The 17,854-nt window shown below is 52.7% G+C and overlaps 1 protein-coding gene across 13 annotated transcripts in view; it reads left to right on the forward strand.

Annotated features, from left to right (window-relative positions):
• Positions 1 to 17,854, forward strand: part of SHANK2 (SH3 and multiple ankyrin repeat domains 2) — a 566,663-nt gene that overhangs the window by 409,020 nt on the left and 139,789 nt on the right. The gene's annotated exons all lie outside the window — the stretch shown is intronic.

The following is a 17,854-nucleotide window of genomic DNA, read 5'->3' on the forward strand; positions in this document are numbered from 1 at the left end:
AATCCCGAGGCAGGAGCGTCGGTGTTTTTAGGGTGCTTCAGTGATGATGCCAGGGGTTCCAGTGGGCAGGCAAGATGAAGACCATCTGGCCTCATCGTGGTGGCTCTTTGAACCTTTTAATTTAGCATTCTAACAAAAAATTAGAAGCAGGCACTGTGCTTATCTCGTTGTCTCAAGGCCAGGACTGGCTTTCTTCCACAGACCTCCCCATTTGGAAGCCTGAGCTTTGTCTCCTGCTTTACTTTAGTATAAACTAAAATATCTTATATCTCAAAACTTGCTCACAATACAGCAAAACAGTAAACATCAAAAGAGCAGACGGTGTTACAGTAAATACAACAGAGGCTCATATCCTTATTTATAATCAAGGGTATGTCTGCCAGGCATTTCACTGCCCCTCCAGCCTTCAGAATAATCCCGCAAAATAGCATCCGTGTCATCTCCATGTTACAGAGGAGACCGGGGCTCAGAGAGGTTCAGTCACTTGCCCAGGGTCACACAGCAGGTGAGCTGGAATTCCAGCCCAGGCTGTGTGAGGCAAGAACACGACTACTGAGAGATGCTGGGAGGCGCTCTGACGCACTGGGTGTGTGCATAGGCCTGGGGTAAGAAGAGGTACAAGCGATGAGATGCCAGCATTCCTTTCAAATCAGCAAGCACTTTTTTTTATTACTGTACCCATCGCTGGGGACGACACTTCTAGTTTGCTACACGAAAGAATAAATTGCCGTAAACTTTGTACAACTCGATGTGACCGTATGTAATGAGAACGATAAAGCTGAACCAGGAATTTTACATCTAGGAACCCGTCCTAAGGGAATGATCTTAAAAGAGAAAACCAGGGTGAGATCACAGTGCCTCAAAAAGAAAGGGGTGGCAGTCATGGGGAGTGGTTAAGGGGGTACCATGCATCTGTTGTGGGTGTAAAAGAAAGCATCAGAACTTATGCTTGCAAGAAGTTCTTCCTACCAGCAGGAAACAGTTTTCTTACATTAGTTGAAGAGGGAAGAATTAAAGTTATCTGCACAGCATCATCTGAATTGTACCACCTCCCCCCAAAATAACCACAGAAAAAAATAAGGAAAGAAAATGTTAACCCGTAGGTGATGGGATCGTGTGTGGTTATTTTCTGTTTGGCAGACTTCTGTCTATCTCTCAGATTTTCTAGAATGACGGTATTAATTGTTGACAGGGATTCATTTCATAAACAGCAAATTATTCCTTAGAAGAGGCCATCTCACGTAGATGAGCGCTGTCAGCCTCCGTGCCCCAGCAGCTGCTGTTTGCTTTCAGGACAGCACTTTTCCTGGGCATTAATCATTTTCCTGGGGCTACCCCTCCCCAGCTCACTCAGTACTGGAGACTCCCGTGGATTTTGTGATTGTTGTCTTCATCCTGAAGCGGCCAATCTCGGTTTTGTGTTCATTTCCCTAAATAGGTTTTCCCTTGCAATTAAAGCAGGCAGCAATATCCTTCATCCTTGAAAAGTGATGCTTGAGTCTGCTAATTACTTTTCCTCGTATTAAATACTTGTACTAAAGATGGCCTGGAACTGTATTATAATCTTGGTTTGCGTTGAAGTGAGGACGCTGAGGGAGGCCCTGGTGTTTTCCTTAGAGGCCTTTTGAGTACCTTATAAAATGTCAGACTGCTGCTTGAGAACCCCGACTTGGAAACTGTCATGCAGACCCTAGAGCCTGTTTGTCCAAATCGTTACTTTCAACCCAGCTGGAGGTGTAAACAATTGTTACAACCTGGTGATAATCGGTCAGTCTCCTCAGCTTGAAAATTAAGTATTACAGGGAGGAGAGTAAATAAAGTCCAGGTGGTTCCTGATGGGTGGTCCTGCGTGTCCGCAGTCGGCACACGCTCCCTGGCTCTCGGCATCCCTGTCGGCAAAATGGGTGGTTGTGTGAGCTCGGCCACCGGAAACCAACTCCAGTCACCCCTGGGTGTGTCTGCGGGGAGCGGAGGGTGTTGATTCCAGCACCCACCACAGACAGCAAAATCTCTCAGTGCCACAGCCAGTCCTCTGTATCTGAGGGTTCCGTATCCACGGTGTGGAACCTGCAGGCACGGAGCGCCGACTGTATATTCATTGAAAAGAATACATGTGGACTCACACAGTTCAAACACACGTTCGGGGGCCACTGTGTGTGCCGCCTGAGTTCTACGCGGGCTGCTGTTGGCTGTGTGTCGGCTGGGAGGCTGTGAAGGGCCAGCGGCGCTGGGCGTGGAATGCTGTCAGTGTTTGCTGCTGACCCTCTTCTTGTCCTTCATCATCACTAATGATGCCTGACTCAGGAGGGGAAGCCAGTGACGATGGGCTGAGCCAATAATAACGTCATACACAGAAAGCAGACACGGCTGCCGGGGTGGGGGCGGCACGAAGTGGGAGTTTGGGGTTAGCAGACACAAGCTGTTACATATAGGGTGGACAGATGACAAGGTCCTCCTGTGCATCAGGGCTTCCCGAGTGGTGCTGGTGGCAGAGAACCCGCCCGCCCGTGCAGGAGACGTGAGAGACGAGAGTTCGATCCCTGGGTTGGAAAGACCCCCTGGAGGGGGGCATGGCAACCCACTCCACTATCCTTCCCTGGAGAATCCTGTGGACAGAGGATCCTGGTGGGCTACAGTCCATGGGGTCGCAAAGGGAGATGACCGAAGTGACTTAGCACGGCACTGTGTAGTTAGGGAACTACGTTCATATGCTGTGGTAAACCATCATGCAGAGTATGTAAAAAAGAACGTGTGTGTCTGTGTATATATGTGTGTGCGTGTGTATGTATATATATATACACATGCACACGTATATATATGTAAATATGTATAACTGAACTGGGCTTCCCTGGTGGCTCATGGGAAATGAACCCACCTGCCAACGCAGGAGACTCCGGTTTAATCCCTGGGTCAGGAAGATCCCCGGAGAAGAAAATGGCAGCCCACTCCAGTATTCTTGCTTGGACAGGGAGCATGGTGGCTCCAGTCCGTGGGGTCACAGAAGAGTCGGACACAACTCAGCGACTAAACACCACCACCAAAATGACTGCACCACTTTGCTGCACAGCAGGAATTAACACAACATTGTAAATCAGCTATACTTCCATAAAAAACAATGTTATAATGATGACAGGTGGTTGTTACCGCTGTCCTTTCGAGCGTGTAGCCATTACAGAGCACACCCACCATGGGCCAAGCACACACAGTTGGGCACTTCCGGCCAAGAGTGCACTAGCTGTAGCTTCCTGGTGCCTCTCTGTGGAAGGGATGCCAGCTAATGCAGGCACCTGCCCCGCCCCGCCCCAGGCCCCAAACATCCTTGGCAGGCGTACCTTCAGATTTGGCTTGAATTTCTGCTCCCCAGGCACTCACTGCCTTGCTCAATCCTGTTTTGGCACAAGCCTGCCTTTTAGGTAATCTTGGAATTTCTGCTCCTGATTCCCATTTTACCTGCTAGTGACAAATCCCAGGGCTGAGGCCAGAGCCCTTTGTGATTTCCACAGTGCCAGCATCCTTGTCAGCCATGCCACGTGGCTCACATTCCTCTCTCCTGCCTTCTAGGATATCGTGAGAGGCTTCGTCACATGTCCTGCGGGTGGCCTGTGTGGCCAGTCCAGGAACTCTGCCACTCCCCTACCCTGCAAAATTCTTAATATCTTGTCATTTAAAATAGGTATTTAATTCAGTAAGTTGAAGAGCAGATCCCAGCTGATGCTACTGGTGAATTCTTGACCTTGAATCACATCAGTACTTTAATGGTCAAATTATGTCCATTTCATGTTAAAGACAAGCAGGGCCCCGTGGTTGTCCTGGGTCCCTCAGAACACGGAGTGTTTCTGTTCTGAAGCCCTGCAGCTTCTTGCTCTGCTAGTTTTGGAAGAGCCCTGGGACCCCTGGCTAGTTTCCCACTCCAGCTCCCCAGCATCTGGGCTGCCAGCTCCTGAGCCACTGCAGGGAAGGAGGCGGTGGCCATCTTGATCTGCCTCTCCATCCCCTTGCCTGGCCTTTGCTGAGGTCTGAGCCTCCAGCCATCTTCTCGGTGATGGTTGAGAGACATCCCTTTAGTAGCAAATAAAAGTGAGCACAGAGGAGTTCAGCTTATTCTGTTGTTTGCCTTCAGAAGATACCAGTGCCCAGGGCAAGCTGCTGTCATCCCAGTCTTTGCCCTCCAAGGCTCCTACCACTGGGATCTTTGCTGTCTAAGGCCATAGCACTGGGGTCTTTGCTGTTAAGGCTCATTGCACTGAAGTCTTTGCTCTCTGAAGTTTTAAAGAGGCCACTGCTCTAAGGGAAGTGCCTTGGAGGCTGGACCCCTTTCCTGCACTAGACTTAAGCCCCTCCTGTACCTAGAAAATAGTTCACTTTGTCCTCCGTACTGGCTGAGAACAGGTGGTCCAGGCTGAAGAGCAGCCCAGAATCCTGCTGGGAAGGTGGATGCGGGCACTTTAGCTATTGCAGATCTGAAGTCTTGGCTCGTTCATTTTGGGGTTCTAATTTGAAGCATCAGTGATTTCAATTTCAGGCTAAAAAAAGATTCAGAATCACTTCAGGGGACCACGGCTGCTGTGCTCAAGGCTCCGTGGGACTGGCAGATGGCAGTGCACTGGGTTGGATAGAGATAGAAAGGAGCCACGGTCAAGGGCACAGGCTGTGCAGTGTGATCTGGGTTTGAATCAAGGCTCTGTTGCTCCTTCACTGTGTGAACTTGAACTTGGGCACGTCCCTTCATCTCTTGGCCTCAGTTTCAAACTAAATAAAAACGTGTGTGAAGCATGCAGCTTCTGGCAGAGTGAGCTCTCAACAACTGGTGGCAGTTGTACAAATCATTTTTGCAACTTCATTCATTCATTTCTGCAGCACACATTGGGTGCCCATCGGGTGCTGGGCTGGCATGTGCTGTCGGGAGAAAAGACATGAATCAGACATATTCTTCGAGAAACTCAGTCTGGAAGGAGGGGGAAAAGAGGATATGGTGAAGACCCTGACTTATATCAGGAAGAGGTCTTCATAAAAGAAGTGATGTCTCAACACTTGGATGAATAAATGGAGTTCCTAAGGGCAGAACAGAAGAGGGGAGGGGGCTCCAGGGAAATGTCGGGAGGTCAGAAATATTCAGGGCGGATTTGAGGAGTGATCAGATATTGCAGAGCTGAAGGTGACTGGGGCTTTCTTGTCCAGAGAAGGTCTGCAATGTCAGTTTGAGTAGGTGTGACTGTATGGCTGGTCAGTGGAAGAGAGCAACAGAACAGTGGCGTGGCCAGACCTGTCCAGGGTGCTGGAGCTCGCATGTTCTGGGTCTGTCCAGGGTGCTGAAATCTATCCGCTGGAGGGGTGGGCTGGTGGATCTCTCCAGGGTGCTGAACCAGAGAACTGAGAGGATGGAACCTCCCATCAGGAGGAGCCTGGTGAAAGGGCTCAGCACTTCCCCTCCCTCATTCTCTTCTCCTCTCATCTCTGTGTCCTGTGTTCTTGGCCTTCCTGGACACAGCAGCTTATGATTCAGTTAGTGTGCTTGTCTGCTGGGTGGAGACATCTCTTCTGTGAGGAGGGGTGAAGGGATCAATGTGATTAAGCATCTGTGCTGTTCTGTGCTCAAACCCAGCCTTCCCTTTACCACTGCCAGCTTGTCAGGGAGGGCTTCAGGCTCCCTCTGGTTGCCCTCGACTCTAGTGCTTACTCTGTGTGCTTCCTTCACTTCAGGATCTTCTCGCGTGTTGGGTGGTTGACTGCTGTCAGCCTTCCTCCTAAGAATACCTGCTCCCTCTGGGCTGGGCAGTCTGCTGTGTGCCCAGTGCCTGGCATAGTATCTGATGTATAAAAGAGCCCCCAAACCACATGCTCAATGATGGACACTCTGGGGAAGTAGGTGTTTTATGCCCATTTTGCAGATAATGAAACGGAGATCAGTTAGCCTGCAGAGCCCCACAGGGAGATTCTGAATTTCAGCTGACTCCAGGCTTGGGTCTGGATGATGTTCTGGGTTGCTGAAATGTAGTCTTATAATGATCTTTCTCAACCCATGAAGGATGCAGTACACCCATCCCCACTGTAGACTGGGGTGAGGTTTGTAGAAAGCATAGTGAGCTGAGATCGCCACATGTGAAGCTTCTGGTTCAGGCTTCTCTGATGGACCTCTTGATTTGCCTGCAAGGAGCCCTCCTGGGTCTTTTCCACCTGCCCTCCCTCCCTCCCTTCCTCCCACTCACCCACCTCCCCGTGAGCTCTGCAGGCTCTCGTTAGCATTGATTTGTCTCAGTCTGCAGAGCCCTTTTGTGGGGAGTCTCATGATACAAGTGGTTAGGTTGGCAAATGAACTGAAGGAAGGCCTGTGCTAAATACCTTGCAGGGTCTTTTAATTGATGGAGTTTGTCAGTCTTGGGAATGAGAGGGTGTGTGTGCCAACAGTCAGTAGAACTGAAATGAGAAGGGGCGGGGAAGGGGATGTAGAAGGCCACAGTTACTGTCTGATGCTGCAAAATCCTGAGAACAGGGTCCTTGCTTTAGTGGCATGAGACCAGTCCCCCACCGGCCCGTTTTCCGCTTCTGTCTTCCCCGGGACCTTCTGTTTCATACAGCGAAGTTTCCAGTGTGCATCCTCTGTGCTCAGCCCTCTGTGGGCAAGGCTGGGGGTCTTGGAAATGAAAGGAGGCCATCTCTGCCTCGAGGGGCAAAGTGTGTGTGTGGAGGGAGCGGGCAGAGAGGCCTGTAAACCTGGCTAGGGTGTAGAGGGAGGAACGGATTATTCGGATGAGTGGAGAAAGTGGTGGATCAGCCTTGATCCTGGCCCTCTCTGTCTGGTCTTCCAGATGTGCTCCATACCCCCTGCCGCCCACGGCAACAGCCCACACCCCTGCCTCTCTCTTTCTCTCACCACCACTCCGCGCTCTCTCTCTGGATGTCTCCCCTCTTCCACCTCTTCCTCCTCCACCAGGGTAACTCCAGCGCACCCTCAGCTCTCTGCCCAGTGGCCCCTCCTCAGGGAAGCCTCCCAAACATTTCCAGGACATCCGCTCTCCCTGGCTGGTCATCGACCCTGCCTGGCCTGAAAGCTCCATGAGATAAACAATCGCCATGAACTGGATAAATGCTTGGAGGCAGGAATGTGCAGGAATGTGTGAGAAATATCAGTAGGCCCAGGAAGGATGAGGAAGATGGGTCCTAGAGAGCAGGGAAGGCCTTGAAGGCCCAGCTGAGTAATGAGACTTCACTCTGTCGTGGAAGCAAGTTGCCTTGGGCGTTTTAGCAGGGACGGCCATGGCCTGTGAGTCCCTGGGCTGGGGCCTTGTGAAGAAAGGAGGTGAAGGCGGAGAGACCAGACTGGGGGCTGCTGCCCTTGAGAAACAGGTTAGAGCAGGGATTAAAAGCACAATTCCAAGAGGCAGCCCACCAGGGTCCAAATCCAGCTCCTCTGCGTGTGTGCTGTGTGGCCTTGGGCAAGTCACACAACCCCTCTGTGCCTCAATGTCCTCATCTGCAAAGAAGACTCCTAGTCTGCACAGGGGGAATCATTGCTAATATTTTTGCTGTTGTTGTTAGCCTGAGGGAGCGTTATAGAGCCTTCTTGGCCAGGCCAGGCACCCCCCCCACCCACCCACCCACTAGGCAGTGTCTCACTGCCTGGGGACTTCTCCACCATGGGACTCACCATGGTGAGGTCAGGTGTGAGCTCCGGGACCCCCAGTGCCCAGCATGGGTCCTGGAGAGCTGAAGCTGGGGCTGGGAGAAAGAGGGCAGGAGGGCAGTGCTTGGCCCTCAAGCTGGCCGGAAACTGACGCCTGTCCTGGTCACTCCTGGCTGCAGGCTGCTAAGAGCCGGGCTGGCGTGTGGTGGCATGGTCCCTGGTACAGCAACCCAAGTTTCTAGATTTCTCCCCAACAAGAACACTGAACTGGACACCCTCCCCGGCCCATTCCTGTGTCAGCTGCCATTGCTGAGTGCTGAATTCTGTTGTGTACTGACCTGTTTAGGCCTCATCAGAAACTTGAGAGATGGGTTTTCACACTGTCCCCATTTCTCAAAGCAGGAAACTGAGGCCCAGAAAAGTCACCCACTCACAGTCCTGCCTCTCAGAGGCTCATGCTGTCACCTAGGGAGAGTCAGGTGATTCTGCCCGGAGAAACGGTTACTGCAACAAGGTTTATCTTCTCGGATTTTTATTTCTTCATATATCTGTTAGAGATATATTTTGTTATGTGTGTGCCGCATGTACTTTCTTCCTTGTGTATATCATTTTTTATTGTAGCGAAATACACACAACACTTTGCCGACAAAGGTCCGTGTAATCAGGGCTATGGTTTTTCCAGTAGTGTGGATGTGAGAGCTGGACCATAAAGAAGGCTGAGCGCCAAAGAATTGATGCTTTTGAATTGTGGCTAGAGAAGACTCTTGAGAGTCCTTTGGACAGCAAGGAGATCAAAGCAGTCAATCCTAAAGGAAATCAGTCCTGAATATTCACTGGAAGAACTGATTCTGAAGTTGAAGCTCCAGTACTTTAGCCACCTGATTCAAAGAGCTGACTCATTGGAAAAGACCCTGATGCTGGAAAGATCGAGGGCAAGAGGAGAAGTGGGTGGGAGGGGATGAGATAGTTGGATGGCATCACCAACTCGATGGACATGAGTTTGAGACATGAGTCTGGGAGATGGTGAAGGACAGGAAAGCCTGGCGTGCTGCAGTTCATGGGGTCGCAAAGAGTAGGGCACAACTTAGCAACTGAACAATAATTTTAGACATACAATCCAGGGGCATTTTGGTGCATTCACAATACTGCACAACCCTAATCTCTGTCTAGTTCCAGAGCCCATTGTGTCACCCCGAAAAGACAACTGCATACTTACTTAGCACACACTCTCCCTCCCCTGACTCCCCTCAGCCTCAGGCCTTCTGTCTCTATGGATTGGCCTCTCCTGGACTTTTCACATATGTGGAATCCTACGGCCCATGGCCTTTTCACATAGCATAGCGTTTCTAAGGTTGCAGCCTGTCTTTTCCTTCCATGGCCAAATAATATCCCAGTGATGGATGAACCATGCCTTGTTGATCCATTCATCAGTTGATGGATATTTGGGTTGTTTTTTCCTTTGGACTATTTGTAAATAACACTGCTGTGAACAAAAGTGTACAGGTATTTGTCTGAGTCCCTATTTTCAGATTTTAGGTGTATGAACCTGAGCGTGGGCTTGCTGGGTCAGGGAGTAACTGTTTATCTGAACTGCTGACCGAACCTTGGGTTGAATCAATAGGTATTCAGTGAGCACTTAGTAAATGACCATCTTGATGCTGGGCCTGGAGGAAGAAGCCAGGAGCAGGAGGAGAGATAGCCCCAGCCCACGGAGACAGAGCTCAAACCCACTGGCAGTGTCACTGCTGGAGAGCTTATGCATCCTCAGTCACTCAGTCGTGTCCAACTTTTTGCAATCCCATAGACTGTAGCAGCACACCAGGCTGCTCTGTCCGTGGAACTTTCCAGGCAAGAATACTGGAGTGGGTTGCCGTTTCCTCCTCCAGGGGATCTTCCTGACCCAGGGACCGAGTGTCCTGCATCAGCAGGTGGATTCTTTACCTCTTGAGACAATTGAGAAGCCCATTTTGGAACCAGTGCGCTGAGCACAGCCACCTGTAGGACCAGGGGCATTCAGCTCCTAAAGATGTGAGCTAAGAGCTATAACCAACCTGAATTTCTGGAAAGTGAGCTTGTGCTTAGGTTGCACTGCTGACCGCAAGTAACACAAGCAGCAGCGTCGGCAGTGACAGCGGGAAAGGCTCGACTTTCTCGAGTGCTTCCCGCGCACAACAGGCTTGGTTTTCAGAATCTCACACGCATGAACCACCCTTAGCGCTCAGTTGAGTTTGGATATTCCGATCAGCAGCTTTTTCTGCACAGAGGCTGGGGCACAGAGGGAGACTCACTTGCCCACGGACACACAGTGAGTGAGTGCCAGGGCCAGGCTGCTTCCGAGCCCACGCTCTGAGTGCCTCCACCATACAGCCTGGAATAAGGAATGGAGTACAGGGGCTCACCAGGGAGGAACCGTGGTGGGCTGGAGGGTCGGGGAAGTCCTCCTGGGGTGGGAGAGAGCAACAGAACCTACTTCCCAGGAGGGCGTGAGATGGTGCAGCCACACAGAGCATCTTGGCCAGCGTCCTGAACGCGATGAGCCGAGGGGCAGGGCCTCGGGAGGTGGGGGCCTGGGGGCCGGTGGGATGGGGACATCTCCCAGGGCTGACAGGGCACCCAGGCTGGTCGTGCCTCACAGGGCTGCGCCTGCCCCGGGCGGGTTTCTGTAAAGGACGCATGTAAGCCTGTTGCTGCTGGATTTACAAACGCTGAGACTGGAGCTGGTAAAAGTAAGAAGCACCAGGGGCCAGATGGGCCTGATGGCCGCCGGCCCGGGTGGCGAGGAGGATGATGTGGACAGGATGTGAGGGTCGCAGACACCGGGTTCTGGGTGGCCGACCGTCTTGGGGGTCCTGGGTGGGCCACCTGCCAAGAGGACCAGAGGTGGGAGGAATGGACAAGCCCAGAAGGGGGACACCTTGGATGATCGAGGCATGGGTCACGTGTCTGAGGCGGGCAGAGGGGCGGCGGTGACAAGAGCAGGGAGCGCCGGTGCAGCTTTGAGTGATGGACATTGACCCAAACGTGGGGCTCCTGGCCGGTTGGTCAGCATATGTGTCTGCTGCTGCTGCTGCTGCTGGTCAGCGCGATGTGCAGAGGGTTCATTTCACACTCCTCCCAGCACCAGGAGGTCAGTTCTCTTGCTGGTCCCAGTTTGTAGACGAGAACGCTGAGGCTCAAAAAGACCACGTGGTGTGCCCAGACTCACAGCTCTCACGATGGGTCTAGGCTGGAACTCGGAGCCTGGGGTCAAGGGCTGCAGTGCCCCTTGTCACATTTCCAGGGGGTCCTACTGCCCAGCCTGGGGGCCCAACTGGAGGTGATGAAATAGTTCAGATCTTGAGGGGAGGTACCGGCTAAGCAGAGTCCATGGAAGGCAAAGGTCATCAGTGATTAGAAGATCCTGGGGGACTTCCTGGAGGAAGTGAGAGGAACTAACTTAAGGCATTAAAGGAAGTTGGTTAAGGATGGAAGCAAAGCAGAAGTGCTGCATCTCCTCCATCCTCTCCAACTGTGTTATTCCAGAACTTTCCCTGCAACTGACAGGACTCAATCCAAACTGGTTCAGCATGCAAGGGGAATTTACTGGTTTGAGTAATTGAAAATCCCAAAGAAGTTGGGCTTCAGGCCCGGCTGGATCTAGGTGCTCAGTGATATCCCCAGGATCTCACTTCCTCGCTCAGTCTTCCTCCTGGGGAAGGCATCATTCTCATGTGGGTCCTCTCCACAAGGGTAGTAGGCTCAGTCTCTAGCAGCAGAAGGTTCTCATCCTGTCCATTGAAGAACCCCAGCCCGAAAGAGCATCTCACTGGCCTGCCTTGGGTCACATGTCCACCCCTGAGCCAAGGATTGGCTAAGCTGATGGAAAATGCTGATCGCCCAGGTTGGATCACATGCCCTCCCCAGACGCCTTGGGCGAGGTCAGCCCCCTTGGCCACAAGAGGCAGGCATGGCAGGGCAGGCTCCCAAAGGAAGGTGGAGTTTCGGGTGTGGGAAGGAAGAAGATGAATCACTGGGTAGGCAGATTCAGCAGAATTTGAAAATCATTTTAGGCGTGGACCAGACCACGTGGGATCAAGTGTCTCTGGGTTACATATCTACAGACTTATTTCGAGCAGCCATTATGTAGGGCCAAGCCTAGTTGCTGAAGCTTCAGTACTCTGGCTGCCTGATGCAAAGAGTGGACTCATTGGAAAAGACCTTGATGGTGGGAAAGATTGAGGGCAAGAGGAGAAGGGAAGACAGAAGGTGAGATGGTTAGATAGCATCACTGACTCAATGGACATGAATCAGAGCAAACTCTAGGAGATAGTGGAGGACAGAGAAGCCTGGCTTGCTGCGGTCCACAGGGTCGTAAAGAGTTAGACAGACAACTTAGCACCTGAACGACAGCAACAAGCCTGGAGGCCGGAGAAAACAGAGACGAATCAGGTCTGGTCCTTCTTCCCAAAGAGCCTGGAGTTAGACTCTCCCCAAGCCTTGTGCCCAAGCAGAGGGCATCCATCACACACTGTGTTTCCTCCGCCAATATCTTCAGGGGTGGGGGAGGGAAGAAGTGAAAACATGATCAGGAGGAATCAGGGGCGGACAGACCTCCTGCTGTATGAGGCAGAGACAAGAGGGCAGCCCTTGGGGACTGTGCGTATTGGGAGAGAGGAGCTGGGGCCATACTAGCCACGCGCTGTGAGGGTGGGGGTTGGGCACCTGTGCTTGGCAGGTGCCAAATGTAATAAGCGAGTGTTCCGGTCAGCTTGCACGCGTGGTAGCTTCAGTCGTGTCGACTCTTTGCGACACTATGGACTGTAGCCCGCCAGGCCCCTCTGTCCATGGAATTCTCCAGGCAGGAATACTGGAGCAGGTTGCCAGATTTTCCCCACATCTCCTGTGGCTCCTGCACTGCAGGTGGATTCTTTACTGCTGAGTCGCCACAGAAACCTTTCGGTCAGCTTGGCTGTTGTAAAAACTACAATCGACAGGGCAGCTTACACAATTGACATCTGTTTTTTGTGTTTCTCATTTATTTCTGGAGGTTGGGGAGGCCAAGATCAAGGTGTCAGCCAAGGGGACTTGCTGGGGGTCCAGTGGTTAAGACTCCATGCTCCCGATATGTATGTTGGGTGCGGGGGAAGGCCCCGAGGCCCCATCCCTGGTCAGGGAACTAAGATCCTACATGCTGAGCTGCACGGCCAACAGCAAATAGGTGCCGGCTGTTCTTGCTCCTGGTAAGCCCTCTGTTTCTGGCTCCTGGATGGCTGCCTCCTTCCTTTGCCCTCGCACGTTGGAGAAGGAAAGAGATCTCCTCTCTGGCACCTCTTCTTTGAAAGTGAAAATGTTAGTCCGTCATGTCCGACTCTTTGTGACCGCATGGACTGTAGCCCACCAGGCTCCTCTGTCCATGGGCTTCTCCAGGCAAGAATACTGGAGTCGGTTGCCATGCCCTTCTCCAGGGGATCTTTCAGACCCAGGGATCGAACCCAGGTCTCCCACACTGCAGGCAGATCATTCACCGTCTTGAGCCACCAGGGAAGCCTGGTGAAAACTAATCCTGTTACGGGGGCCCCACCCTCATCTCACCCAAATCACCTCCTAGATGCCCCACCTCCAGATACCATCACATCCGAAGTCAGGGCTTCCACTAAGAATGCTGGAATAACACACATTCCACCTATGAGCGCGCACCTGGGGGAGGAGCCCCTGGCACTTTTGAGCTGCCGCGCAGGATGAGGCCCCGTCTGATGGACAGTCTGTCGAGCCCGAGACTCAATCAGTTACGCCGATGGCCTCATTCAGAGAGGGGCAGCCTCCAGGGAGACCAGAAACACGACCGTCGTGGCTACTGGCCTCCAGCCCACGAGTCGCTGGGGTTCGCATGGGGCTGGACGCTCTCCCCTTCGCTGAGCACTTGCTCTGTCCTGTGAGAGCGGGGTGACAGAGGTGCCCTTTGCACCGTAGGCTCTGGGGGCTTGTTCCGTGTGACGACCTTGAAAGGGAGGGGCCGGGCAGGACTCGAACCCACTTCCAGCCCGTGCATGCTGCATGGCCTTCTGAGGACGTGACCCTGAGCGCTGGTGGGAGCCGGGTCGCCTGGCGCAAGGCCCCAGCCTCTCAGGTTCAGGCCGCCTCTTCCTGGCGGGCCCAGAGAGGGGGCATGTCGGTCACTGAGCGCAAGGTGACTCAGCCCCGGGGCTGGGGGTGGGCACAGGCATCATAACCTTGTCGTTGGGCAGCCGTCCAGCCCTGCAGCGCGAGTGGGCCGGTGGCGATTGGTCCCCATTCTCGGCCTGGCCTGGTCTGTTCCAGGAAGAAATTTTGTTTGTTGTCAGTTAATTTTCCAGGAGTCTTTTTTAATGAGCCTTCTGGATGGAATGGCCCGATTTGGTTTGATTTGGCTGTTTTGTTTTTTGAGAACAGGCTGTGTGCCCAGCAGTACCCCTGGCCAGCCCTGTTCAACCTGGAGGGCCCCCGTCCCTCTCTCACCAAGACTTTCCAATGAACCTCTTGCTTGTCCACCGCCTCTGCTCGGCTGGGGTCGCCTTCAGTGGCCAGTGACCTCCTTCTTCACTTGTTTATTGAGATACAGGTGCAGGTCTTGGCACAAGGCATGGGCTGTTATCTGGGAGATAAAGGCCTGATGAAAGGAATTAATTGAATGATCACAGCAAAGCAGGGCTCAGCAACCAGGAGGCCCGGCCAACAGGTCTGGGCACGCATTCTGACGCTGTGATCTCTCTGACTACACTCAGATTAAGCCTGTCTCTGGAAAGATCCCCTGGAGAAGGGAATGGCAGTCCACTCCAGTTTTCTTGCCTGGAGAATCCCCATGGACAGAGGAGCTTGGTGGGCTACCGTCCATGGGGTTGCAAAGAGTCAGACACGACTGAGTGACTAACAGTTTCGCTTCACTAACAGTCTCACTCGTGTGTGGAAGGTGTGCCTTCAAAGATCCCCCCTCCTCTTTACTTCCAGCAGGAGGGAGCATGGCCACCGGGCTCTGAGCATGCGCTGACCTGCCTGGGGCTGCAGGCTCTGCCCTGGGACTCCGGCCCTTCTTTGTTCAGGCCATTCTTCCCCGCCCCCACCCTGAGGTGTCCAGGCTAGGAGGCTTCCAGAAACGGATGGGGACCAAGAATTGCAAAGTTGGGGTAAAAGAAAAGGGAGGCTGTGTGAGTCCATTCATAGGAGGTCCCTAGAGCTGTCAAACCTGTAGAGGAAGTCGCCGGCCAGGATGGGGAGGGGGACAGAGCCTGTCTGGGACCTGACGCTCTGGAGATGGACCCGCGTGATGGCTGCACAGCCATGCAAATGCCACTGAACTCTGCGCCTAGAAGCAGTTAAGATGGTGAAGTCTGTGTTCTGTGTACTTTACAATTGTTATTTTTTAATTGTTTATTCTTCTGAGAAAAGGAAAGCAGTATTGTGACTTTTAAAAAACACTTTTTGAACGATAAGTCTTTACTGTTTAGGCCACAGGCGTGTCATGGCTGTTCCTTTTGCTCTGAACCAGATCACCGATACCGCCCCATCCGCTGCGAGTGATCAGGGGTCACACGGGGCATGGAAGGTGCTCTGTCCCCCGGGGGCACCTGCCTCTCAAGTGAACAAGCACGTCCCCCCCCCCCCCCGCAGCTTCTCCGAAACGGTGGGAAGAGGGAAGACCGCAGGTCCTGGGGGCCCCTCCCTCTCCCCAGACCCCATCTCGGAGCCCCCAGGCCTCCCCCCCATCTCGGAGCCCCCAGGCCTCCCGGCTGGCAGCATTCCTCTCCTCCCCCACCCCCAGCCCTTTGATCAGCTTCCTGTGTATTCAGGGCACTCAGCAGCACAGGGCATAGTTTGTATGCGTATCTAATTGTAGGTCAGTCTCAAACCGTCAATCCTAAAGGAAACCAACCCTGAATATTCACTGGAAGGACTGACGCTGAAGCTGAAGCTCCATGCTTTAGCCACCTGATGCGAAGAGCTGACTCATTGAAATGGACCCTGATGCTGGGAGAGATTGAGGGCAGGACGAGAAGGGGACAACAGAGGATGAGGTGGCTGGGTGGCATCACTGACTCAATGGACGTGAATTTAAGCGAACTCTGGCTGATGGCGGAGGACGGGGAGCCTGGCGTGCTGCGCTCCACAGGGTCGCAAAGAGTCGGACATGACTTAGCGACTGAACAACAAAGGCAGTCTTCCTGATCCCCCGTGGGACCCTAAACTCTAAGAGGACAAAGCCTTTGTCTTTCTTACTCACCTGGCTTGTAGCAGGTGCTCAGTAAATCCTTGTCGGATGCAAGAGAGCTGTGCAGAAGTTCAAAAGAAAGAGAGCAGCCTAGTATGTCCCCTATATACATACGGACCTTCGGGCTGTGAACTTTCAAAGACCGGAACGTGCGTTCCCTCCATGCCAGGTGTAAGTGAGAGGGCCGCTGGCCCTCCGCCTCCTGTTGCTGACGGCCCTTCAGCTCTGCCATCTCCCACCTCCTCTCCCTCCCCCAGACAGTAGGTCTTCTTGCCTCTTCACTCGATGCCAGCCCCTGTGTGCCAGCTGTTGTACCGCTGTGCTCTGCAAGGTGCTGTACTGTGAGACTGAAAACGTTTTGTTATGTTTGTTATGTATCATTTGTATAAAAAGTATTAAGAACCTACTACAGTACAGTTCTAGACAGCCGATTATTTTAGTTGGGTGCCTAGGCTGGATTGGACTTAAGAACAAATTGAACTTACAAATGCGCTCTCGAAACAGGCCTTGTTCGTATGTTGGGAACTTACTGTACATACATGCAGGCACAGGGCATCCCCCAAAACCTGTGTGAAAGACACAGGTTTTAGGACCATCACTGTGGTGTGGGAATGTTCACGCTTTCTCTAAAGTATGCAAAAATATGCTATTTATTCCCCACACTCTGAATTTTCCCTGGGAACATCAACGTGTTTAAAAAGTTCCGTGATTCTAGAAATTGCTTGCTAAAATTGTGGGAAGGTGGGTTAGAAAGGACTGGGAGGAAAGGGTTATAAAGGGACATGAGGAATCTGTTGGTGGTATTGGGTATCTCTGTTATTTTGACCTGTGGCCTCATCAGATAGACCACAATTTTTTTTTTTTAATCCATTCATCTGTTAGTGGATCTTCCCTGGCGTCTCAGAAGGTAAAGCGTCTGTCTACAATGCGGGAGACCTGGGTTCGATCTCTGGGATGGGAAGATCCCCTGGAGAAGGAAATGGCAAACCACTCCAGAACTCTTGCCTGGAAAACCCCATAGACAGAGGAGCCTGGAGGGCTACAGTCCATGAAGTCGCAGAGTCGGACACGACTGAGCGACTCTACTTCACTTTCTGTTAATGGATGTTTGGGTTGTTTCCGGGTTTTGGCTGTTACAGATAAAGCTACTGCGAAGATTTGAGTTTAAGTTAAAAAAAAGAAGTTCCGTAATAACCAGGTTACCCGGGAGGAAGGGACGGACGGGTCTGGGGCTGAGTCAGAGAGGCAGCCCTTGGGGAGAGTAAGTTTCTCTAAAACTCTTATTTGTTGCCTGACTAAAACTGAACAGTCCAGCCAGATTCCAGCTGCAGAGACCAAGGGTTGCTGCTGCGTCTCTCCGATCTCTAGAAGGCCCTGGAATCCTGAGCCGCCTTCAGGGGTGCGACTCCTCTGCTGGCTGGAAATCCCCAGGAGATGGCTGCAGGCTCGGCTCACCTGCTGTTTCCCAGAAGGTGGGGGGTGCGGTCAGTGGTGGCCGGCCTCCCCGCCTGGCTGGTGGGTGCCGGGGATGCTCCTCGGCTTCCCGAGAGGTGTGGTCAGGAGGCTTCGGCCACAGCCCGCAGGAATCAGCAGAACTTGACTCCGTTCACAACAGTGGCTCCCCCAGGATGTCCCGGGGGCCGCTGCTCGCTCGGGGTTGGTGCTAAGTGCTCCCTTTGTCGTCTGCTGTCCACACTCGGTCATTTCCTCCCAGCGCTGCCATTAGGGATTTAAGTTTGAATCAAGCAGGAAATCACAGTTTTAAGGCCTGTGGCGTTTTCAGCCGCAGACATGGGCCTGGAAGGCAGCCTGAGTGCCCAGTGCTCGTCAGGATGGTTTGCGATCAGGGGATCAGGGCCCGATGCAGGAAGTGTGGAGACGGCTTCTTCTGGTTTCCTTGTAGAGACCCTGATGGCAAAGCCCGTGAATCTGCCCACAGCAAAACACCCACGAATTAGCCTCCCAGAGAGACACTTGGGATACACAGCAACCCTGATCTCTGTCCTCTGACC

This window comes from Bos grunniens, chromosome 29 (genome assembly GCF_055505025.1).
Source record: "Bos grunniens cultivar Pamir isolate PY7600 chromosome 29, Bosgru_T2T1.0, whole genome shotgun sequence".
Classification (NCBI taxonomy): domain Eukaryota; kingdom Metazoa; phylum Chordata; class Mammalia; order Artiodactyla; family Bovidae; genus Bos; species Bos grunniens.